The sequence below is a fragment of the Saccopteryx leptura genome, chromosome 8, assembly GCF_036850995.1.
Source record: "Saccopteryx leptura isolate mSacLep1 chromosome 8, mSacLep1_pri_phased_curated, whole genome shotgun sequence".
NCBI lineage: Eukaryota > Metazoa > Chordata > Mammalia > Chiroptera > Emballonuridae > Saccopteryx > Saccopteryx leptura.
The window spans coordinates 54180-63526 of NC_089510.1; the positions used below are offsets into that span (position 1 = coordinate 54180).

At 46.2% G+C, this 9347-nt stretch overlaps 1 pseudogene; it reads right to left on the reverse strand.

The window, feature by feature from the left end:
* Nucleotides 1–76: 76 nt before the first annotated feature.
* On the reverse strand, nucleotides 77–9015 carry LOC136380064 (histone-lysine N-methyltransferase PRDM9-like; annotated as a pseudogene).
* Nucleotides 9016–9347: the final 332 nt, after the last annotated feature.

A 9347-nucleotide genomic window follows, 5' to 3' on the forward strand; every position in this document is an offset into this window, starting at 1 on the left:
ATTGTGAAAGCAAAGAATTTGTTTAACTAGTTACATCTGTACAAATTACTCTTGTGAGGGAAGGGGTCAGTAAACTCCTTCTGAAGTCCCCTCAGAGCTGGGATATGACCTATGTAATAGCTATGGCTGTGGAGATGCAATTTTATGCTAATAACTTGCTACCCTCCATGCAAACATAAGGCTTCTCCCCTGAATGTATTCTCTGGTGACTGAGAAAATGTGCCTTCAGTGTAAAGACTCACTCACACACCCTGCATAGGGCTTCTCCCCTAAGTGTGTCCTCTAGTGTATGAGATTTACCTTCTATGTTAAGCCTTGCTTGCACTCCCTGCAAACATAAGGCTTCTCCCCTAAGTGTATTCTCTGGTGTCTGAGGAGCTGGAATTTCCTTGCAAAGCTTCGCTCACACTCCCTACAAACATAGGGCTTCTGCCCTGAGTGTGTCCTCAGGTGTGTGAGAAAATGAGACTTCCATGCAAAGCCTCGTTCACACTCCCTGCAAACATAGGGCTTCTCCCTTGAGTGTGTTCTCTGGTGTCTGAGGAGATATGATTTCTGGGCAAAGCCTCGCTCACACTCCCTGCAAACATAGGGTTTCTCCCCTGAATGTGTCCTCTGGTGTATGAGGAGATGTGACTTCCATGCAAAGCCACGCTTGCACACCCTGCAAACATAGGGTTTCTCCCCTGAATGTGTCCTCTGGTGTATGAAGAGATCTGACTTCCGTGCAAAGCCATGCTTGCACACTCCACAAACATAGGGTTTCTCCCCTGAGTGTGTCCTCTGGTGTATGAGGAGATCTGCCTTCTGTGCAAAGCCTCGCTCACACTCCCCACAAACATAGGGCTTCTCCCCTGTGTGTGTCCTCTGGTGTCTGAGGAAATCTGACTTCCGTGTAAAGCCTCGTTCACACTCCCTGCAAACATAGGGTTTCTCCCCTGAGTTTGTCCTTTGGTATATGAGGAGATGTGACTTCTGTGCAAAGCCTCGCTCACACTCCCTGCAAACACAGGGTTTCTCCCCTGTGTGTGTCCTCTGGTGTCTGAGGAGCTCAGACTTCCAGGTATAGCCTCGTTCACACTCCCTGCAAACATAGGGCTTCTCCCTTGAGTGTGTTCTCTGGTGTCTGAGGAGATATGATTTCTGGGCAAAGCCTCGCTCACACTCCCTGCAAACATAGGGCTTCTCCCTTGAGTGTGTTCTCTGGTGTCTGAGGAGATATGATTTCTGGGCAAAGCCTCGCTCACACTCCCTGCAAACATAGGGTTTCTCACCTGAGTGTGTCCTCTGGTGTATGATGAGATTTGACTTCCATGCAAAGCCACGCTCACACAACCTGCAAACATAGGGCTTCTCCCCTGTGTGTGTCCTCTGGTGTCTGAGGAGATTTGACTTCCTTGCAAAGCCATGCTCACACACCCTGCAAACATAGGGTTTCTCACCTGAGTGTGTCCTCTGGTGTATGATGAGATTTGACTTCCGTGCAAAGCCACGCTTGCACACCCTGCAAACATAGGGTTTCTCCCCTGAGTGTGTCCTATGGTGTATGAAGAGATCTGACTTCCGTGCAAAGCCATGCTTGCACACTCCGCAAACATAGGGTTTCTCTTCTGAGTGTGTACTCTGGTGTCTGAGGAGATCTGTATTCCGTGCAAAGCCTCGCTCACACTCCCCACAAACATAAGGCTTCTCTCTTGAGTGTGTTCTCTGGTGTCTGAGGAGATATGATTTCTGGGCAAAGCCTCGCTCACACTCCCTGCAAACATAGGGCTTCTCTTCTGAGTGTGTCCTCTGGTGTCTGAGGAGATCTGCATTCCGTGCAAAGCCTCGATCACACTTTCCGCAAACATAGGGCTTCTCTCCTGAATGTGTCCTCAGGTGTGTGAGGAGATGAGACTTATGTCCAAAGCCTCGTTCACACTCCCTGCAAACATAGGGCTTCTCCCTGAGTGTGTCCTGTTGTGTCTGAGGAGAGCTGACTCCCGTGCAAAGCCTTGGTCACACTCCCTGCAAACATAGGGCTTCTCCCTTGAGTGTATTCTCTGGTGTCTGAGGAGATATGATGTACATGTAAAGCCTCGTTCACACTCCCTGCAAACATAGGGTTTCTCCCCTGAGTGTGTCCTTTGGTGTATGAGGAGATGTGACTTCTGTGCAAAGCCTCGCTCACACTCCCTGCAAACATAGGGTTTCTCACCTGTGTGTGTCCTCTGGTGTCTGAGGAGATCTGACTTCCATGTAAAGCCTCGTTCACACTCCCTGCAAACATAGGGCTTCTCCTCTGAGTGTGCCCTTTGGTGTCTGAGAATATGTGACTTATCTTCAAAAGTCTTGCCCATACTCTCCATACTTGACAGCTAAAATTCTTGACATTCCCACTCCCATAGATAGTTTGCCTGTGTCCACTGAATTTACTTCCTGGCCTGTGCTGGGCACTTCCTGCATCATTCTCTCTTGCTCACTAGAGCTTCCCATGTGTCCTTCAGGAGGTTTGAAAAAGGCCCTTGAAATACTCCTCTGCCTGGTCCTTTGAAGCAAAGGTCTGGACTTTTCTTTGACCTCTTGACCTTCAACTTTGTCATCCCAGCTGTGTGTATCAGTATGTTGCTGCTGCTGACTTGTATCCTCTGGGCAGGGATCCTTTGATTGGAGCTGTTTTCTTGTAGATGTTCCTGGGAGAATCTCATCGGGGTGACTGCGTTTCACATGCTGGGTGAAGAATTTCTGACTGGAAAATGCCAGAGAGCATGAAGGACACGGGTGTATCTCTGGCTTTGGTTCTGCAGAAAGAGTAAATTTTGGTCAGGGTAGATGTTGATAAGAGTGTGTGGGTCATAAGTTTTGTCTGCTGTTAAGTTTTCTCTCATGAGTCATTCTTATTGGGTTGACAGTGTAATCTCTGTCTTCCACAAAGTGTTTCTTTTTTTTAATATTTTATTTATTTATTCATATTAGAGGGGGGGGGAAGGAGCAGGAAGCATCAACTTCCATATGTGCCTTGACCAGCCAAGCCCAGGGTTTTGAACTGGCGACCTCAGTGTTTCTAGGTTGACACTTTATCCTCTGCGCCACCACAGGTCAGGCCCACAAAGTGTTGACCTCCGGCCCTGAGGATAGCTTGGCTAGTCCAAGCGTGGATTTCAGACTAGGGTTGTTGTGTGGATTGTGGTCGGGGCACAAGAAGGAATCTGTCTATCTCCCCTCCTTTCACACAAAAAAATTAAATCAGAAGTAAAAATATAAAGATTTTTCTAAGAATCAAAGGCATATGAAATCAATCCTTCATTTCTGAAGCATCTGATTTGAAATCTTACTGACTTTAGAGTGTACTGTGAAAATTTCTAAGGTGAGCGCTCTCTTTTCTTTCCATTTAGAAGAATAGTTGTGCCCACCTCCAGCTGCTGTGAGCTCTCTCTTCTGCTTGCTGCTGCACTTGATGCCCAGCTTCTGGCCAAACTCATCACTGTACCCGACCAGCAGCTCACAGTCTGGCCTGATGACCCGGCAGGTTCGGTAGAAAATCTGCCTGCGATACTGAAAGGCCACCAGGTTCTGCTCTTCATCATCCCGGGCACAGTTCACATACCTGGGATTGAGGCAGATGAAAGAAAAGAAACCCACAGACGATGAGTTCCTACTACCTCTCAGATCCATGTCTATCTCTGCTACTGACACTCGGGCTCTGATGTCACCCGGTCCCACAGTGCTCCTGGAGAACCTTCTGTTCAATGTCTGAGCTTGTCACAATGTCATAAGACTTCCAATGTCCAGGTCCTGCATACGGTGCTCATCCTGCCTAATACCATTTTCCAAAGCCAATTCCAGACATACCTTTTACCCTGATTGGCCGTAAAACCCAGTGAACTCTAGCTTCTCTAACTCAGGTTCTGTTTTATATCACAGAACTTGCTACTTGATGTTGGAATCTGTGCCTAGATTAGTTTACATCATTCAATACTCAGCCCAAGTCCATCTTTTCTTGAGAGGCCTTTCTCCATTCTCCTCACATTTTATTTAGGTAGCATTTGATGCCTCACCCAGGTTTTCATAAAAACCTGGAGGTCTCCCCCCACCCCAGAAGTGGGAGGCAGACAAACTCCTGCATGCGCCTGAGCGGGATCTGCCCAACATGCCCACCAGAGGGCGATGATTAGCCCATCTGGGGCGTGTGTCCACTGCAACCAAAGCCATTCTAGTGCCTGAGGTGGAGGCCATGGAGCCATCCTCAGAGCCGGGGCCAACATTCCTGCAATGGAGCCTCGGCTGTGGGAGGGGAAGAGAGAGACAGAGAGGAAGGAGAGGGGGGAGGGGTGGAGAAGCAGATGGATGCTTCTCCTGTGTGCCCTGGCCGGGAATCTAACTTGGGACTCCTGCACGCCAGGCTGATGCTCTACCACTGAGCCAACCGGGCAGGACTTGGAGGTCTCTTTGTCTTAGCAAAATCATAAAGAACAATAATAGCTCATTCACATTCTGTAGCCCCTGATAAAAGATCCCCTCAGGGAAGTGTCCCGTGATCATTGATCTGCAGGCTTCAGAACTCAGTTCTAGTTAGAAGGGAGGCTGGGATAATTCGCTGCCCTCACAGGTTTAGGCCAGTGGTTGGCAAACTCGTTAGTCAGCAGAGCCAAGTACCAACAGTACAGCAACTGAAATTTCTTTTGGGAGCCAAATTTTTTAAACTTAAACTATATAGGTAGGTACAATCCTTATTGAGGTAGTGGCTGCACGTGGTATTTTCAGGAAGAGACACATTCACGGGTCCAAAGAGCTGCATGTGGCTCACGAGCTGCAGTTTGCTGACCACTGCTTTAGGCTATCCTTGGTTTCAGTATGCTGGCACTGTGCAGTTCTCAAAAAATGAAAAAAATTAAGTTTTGTAAAATCAATTGTTTCACTGTGTCTGCAACTAGTTCTACATAAGAAGCTGGGTTATATGACCTGCTTAATAAATACCTTCCTCTAAACTGGAATATATTAAGAGCTTAAAAAATGTTCATTAGATCAATTAAAGCAGGGGTCTCAAACTCGCGGCCCGCCGAACAATTTTGTGCGGCCCGCAGACTAATCCACGAAGTTCAAAATATTTTGGATAAAATTAAGTAAGCCTAGGGGCCTACTTGTATTTGCCGAATGGCTGTGATCTTGCTCTGTGGCCCACATGCTGAGTTGAGTTTGAGACCCCTGAGTTAAAGTGTAACCCAGGACATCACAGTTTTTCTCCAGTGCCTAAATTTTGTCTAGCATAGAGATTTATATTTTGAGGACATATGCTATATTTTTATCCCCTTTTTTTCTCTATATACCTCTTGCTTTGAAAGAGGACCATATGGAGAAAAAACAGGAACAGAGGATTGAGGGAGACCACTGAGGGAGGCATGATGAGAAGGAAAGATGTATGGGCCTGAGAGGGATGAGTGTTCTCATGACCCCCAGAAACTTCTTGGCCTTACCTCATCCAGTTGGCCCAGGATTCATCCTTCCCATCCACATACTGATAGCAGTTTCTCCCTTTAGTGATCTGCATTTCAGGAAGAAAAATTAAAGGTTTTTTTTGGTTGAGGAGGTAATAGAGAAATTATTTCACCCTACTGTCAACAAAGCTCTTTCAGCTCACATGCACTGCCACTCGTGACCACATGATACTTTTCTTACTCATCACATCTGAGTTGACCTGTCCACTCAGGGCTGGGAGGAGGCAGTCCTTTGTGTTTTTACTGTTTTGCTCCCTCTTAACCTGTGATTCTCAACAGGAGCTCTCTGGTCTGCAAAGTCTACCATATTTTCTCCATCCATGTCCTAGCATGTAGAAGGGCAGGTCCCACCATGCCATGGGAGGGATGTGGGAATCCACAAGACAGAGGAAGAGGTAAATACTTCTCACCTGCCAGGAGTATCCATTGTTGCCTGCCTCTTCATCTTCTGTGATCTGGCCCTTATAAGGGCCAAAGTGCAGACCCACTGGCAGACGCAGATGCCTCGTTCCACACTCCAATTCACAGCCTCAGGGATGGCACGAGTGCTCGGTGATTCTCACCCAGGGGGCAGAGGAGGGCTGGCGTGGTTTGGAGTGCCCCTTATCACTGCACTGTCTTATTACAATGTAGGGGGGCCCACTGGCACATCATACAGACTGTCAATGAAGAAGTTCTGACACTTCTCACAATCTGGGGGTGAGAAGCAACAGCGGATTAGGGAAGGTTTAGTGCATGTTTCTTAGATGTATAGAGCTTCAGAGAGAGAGCCCAAGCACTCATATCATTGAGCCTCAATTCTGTAGTGCATGTCCATAGGGTAACGGAATGCTCTAATGGCCAAATAACCAGATGAAATTCTTGTATGAAGACATAACATGCTTTCAGAGAGTCACTTACAGAGGTAGTCATCATCTTGGGGTTTGCTGACCTCTTGGTGCACATGACCTTTTCTTTCTCGTAGGCTATACATCTTTACTTCAGTCTCCTTTACTCCTGGTTCTAAGTTGGAGAAGAGTGAGTTTGGTGGAGTCTGGAGTGTTAGTCTCTATTTTGTCAGAAAACACACAATCTCCTCCCATCAAATTATCACCTGTCCTTCTACATACTCTGGTATTTTCCTTTGTCAACTATTGGCTCAGAAATTCTCTACAATAGTAAGCCTCTACACTGACTACAGATGGCCAATTCCATTTTTGTTTCTAGATCTTCCCATTCTGAGGTTTAAATTCCCAAATTTTGTTATTCATAAAATATTTATTAAGGGCACAGTATATGTTAGGTATTGAGGAAAGGCCAGTATGAAACATCCGCAATATATGGTTGTTATTATCAGAGATGTATTTATTGGACAACGTGTATCTGTCAGTTATTTTACACTGAATTTAAGCCCTAGGCAGTGGCTCAGTGGATAGAGCGTTGACCCAGTGTATGTCCCGGGTGTGATTCTGGTCAGGGTACATAGGAGAAGCGACCATCTCCTTTTCTACCACTCCTTCTCCCTCTTCTCTACCTCTTCTTTTCCTACATCCAGTGGCTCAATTGGTTCGAGCATTGGCCCTGGGCACTGAGAATGGCTCGGTTAGCCAAAGCACATCACCCTGAGGTGTAAAAACCAGCTCAGTACTCGAGAATTGGGGTTGCCGGGTAGATCCTGCTAAGGGTGCATATGGGTGTCAGCCTCACTATCTTCCCTCCTCTTATCTAAAAAAATACATACACAAATAAATAAATTGAAAACTGTCTAAGAATACATGCCCGTATCTTCATCTTACATATTAGCATTCAAGAGCTCAAAGAATTTGTAAGATTTTCCCAAAGCTCCAATGCTAAATTCACTCTCAGTTTAGTAGAGCTTAAATCCAGGCCTATCCAAAGTCCACCCCACATACCTAGGCCATACTTATTAGCCTTTAGAGGACTCAGAGGAACTGAAATCTACCAATGATTTTCTCCTATCGAATTTTTATCCAGAGTGTTGTCCAGAGGGTCTTGCTTCTCCAGGATGGACTGTGATGCTGAGGACCCAGGTTTGAAACCCTGAGGCTGCCGGCTTCAGTGCGGGCTAATCTGGCTTTAGTGCAGGCTTACCAGCTTGAGCACAGGGTTGCCGGCTTGAGCGTGGGATCATAGGCATGACCCCATGGTTGCTGGCTCAAGTTCAAGGTCACTGGTTTGAGCAAGGGGTCACTCACTGTGCTGTAGCCCCTCAGTCAATGCACATATGAGAAAGAAATCAATGAACAACTAAGGAGCTGCAATGAAGAATTGATGCTTCTCATCTCTCTCCCTTTTAGCCAGTTTGTCCCTGTCTGTCCCTCCCTCTCTATCTCTCACTAAACTAAAAAAGAAAAAGAAAAAAAATTGGCTGTTCATGTCAAAAATATAATAAAGGTCACTTAACTGGACAGAAAATCCATTTCTTTAACATAAAACTTTTCTTTTCTTTTTTTTTTTTAATTAAAAAAAATTTGCCTGACCTGTGGATAAAGCCATGACCTGGAACACTGAGGTCACCAGTTTGTAACCCCAGGCTTGCCTGGTCAGGACACATTCAAGAAGTAACTACTAAAAGTTGACGCTTCCTGTTCCTGTCTGCCTCCCCCTTCTCTCTTTCTTTCTCTCTCACTCCTCTCTCTAGAATCAAAAAATTAAATGTTTTTATTGATTTTAGAGAGAGGAGAGAATTGAAAGAGAAACATTGATTTTTTGTTCCACTCATTTATGCATTTAGTGATTGATTATTCTTTTTATTTTTTTATTTTTTAGATAGAGTGACAGACAGGAAGGAAGGGAGAGGAATGAGAAGCATCAACTTATAGCTGCAGCATCTTAGTTGTTCATTGATTGCTTTCTCATATGTGTCTTGACCAGGGGACTCTAGCTCAGTCAGTGACCCCTTGCTCAAACCAGCAACCTTGGGCTCAAGCCAGCAACCTTGGCCTTCAAGCCAGTGACCATGGGGTCACATCTACGATCCCACGCTGCAGCCAGTGACCCCACACTGAAGCTGGTGAACCCATTTTCAAGCCACAACCTTGAAGTTTGGAACCTGGGTCCTCATCATCCCAGGCTGATGCTCTATCCTCTGTGCTACCACCTGGTCAGGCTTCAGTTGTGGATTCTTATATAGGCCCTGACTGGACATCAAACACAAAACATTGGTGTACAGGGACGACTCTTTAAAAAATTAAGCAACTTGGCCAGGGCTCCTTTCTGTCTTTTTGTTCCAGAGTAACATTGTCCAGTCTAATGGTACAGTGACCACCTTGCCTCCTTTCCTTCTTATCCCTTCATCTTTACACATTTAACCGTCCTCGCCCTTCCTTAATCATCAGAGTCTTTGGACCACAGAAACCATTTGGGTCAAGTTAGAGATCACATCTGGACTTCAGCTGTGTTTCAATGCTAGACCATGAATGCAGAAGGACCTTACTGACCACACCCTCATGAAACCAGACACACTGAAGAGATGGCTGACACAGGGCCTGATACAATGGTCCCTACCCTGGCCCACAACCCCAGCTGCCTTAATCACCATGAATAATCCTTTCCGGTCTGCAATGTGGCTGGTGCAGCCAGGCAGCCCTGTCCTGGAGCACTGCTCACCGGCCAGACCTTCCTCCTCCTCTTGTGATGAGAACTGTTCTGAATGAGTTATTTCTTACATGCTTTTATACTTTTATACCGTTCCTGCTCATTAACACATCTATAAGTACGTGTAATCATTTACACATGGAAGCAGTGTAGCAAATCGCCCCGTACTGCACAATGCACTGTTTGTATCTGGCTCATTTGCTAAACTCAAGCTCTGTCCCTTGTTATTGTTGAGACGCTGGGGACCTGACCCTGGGTCGGTTTCAAATGGGCAGC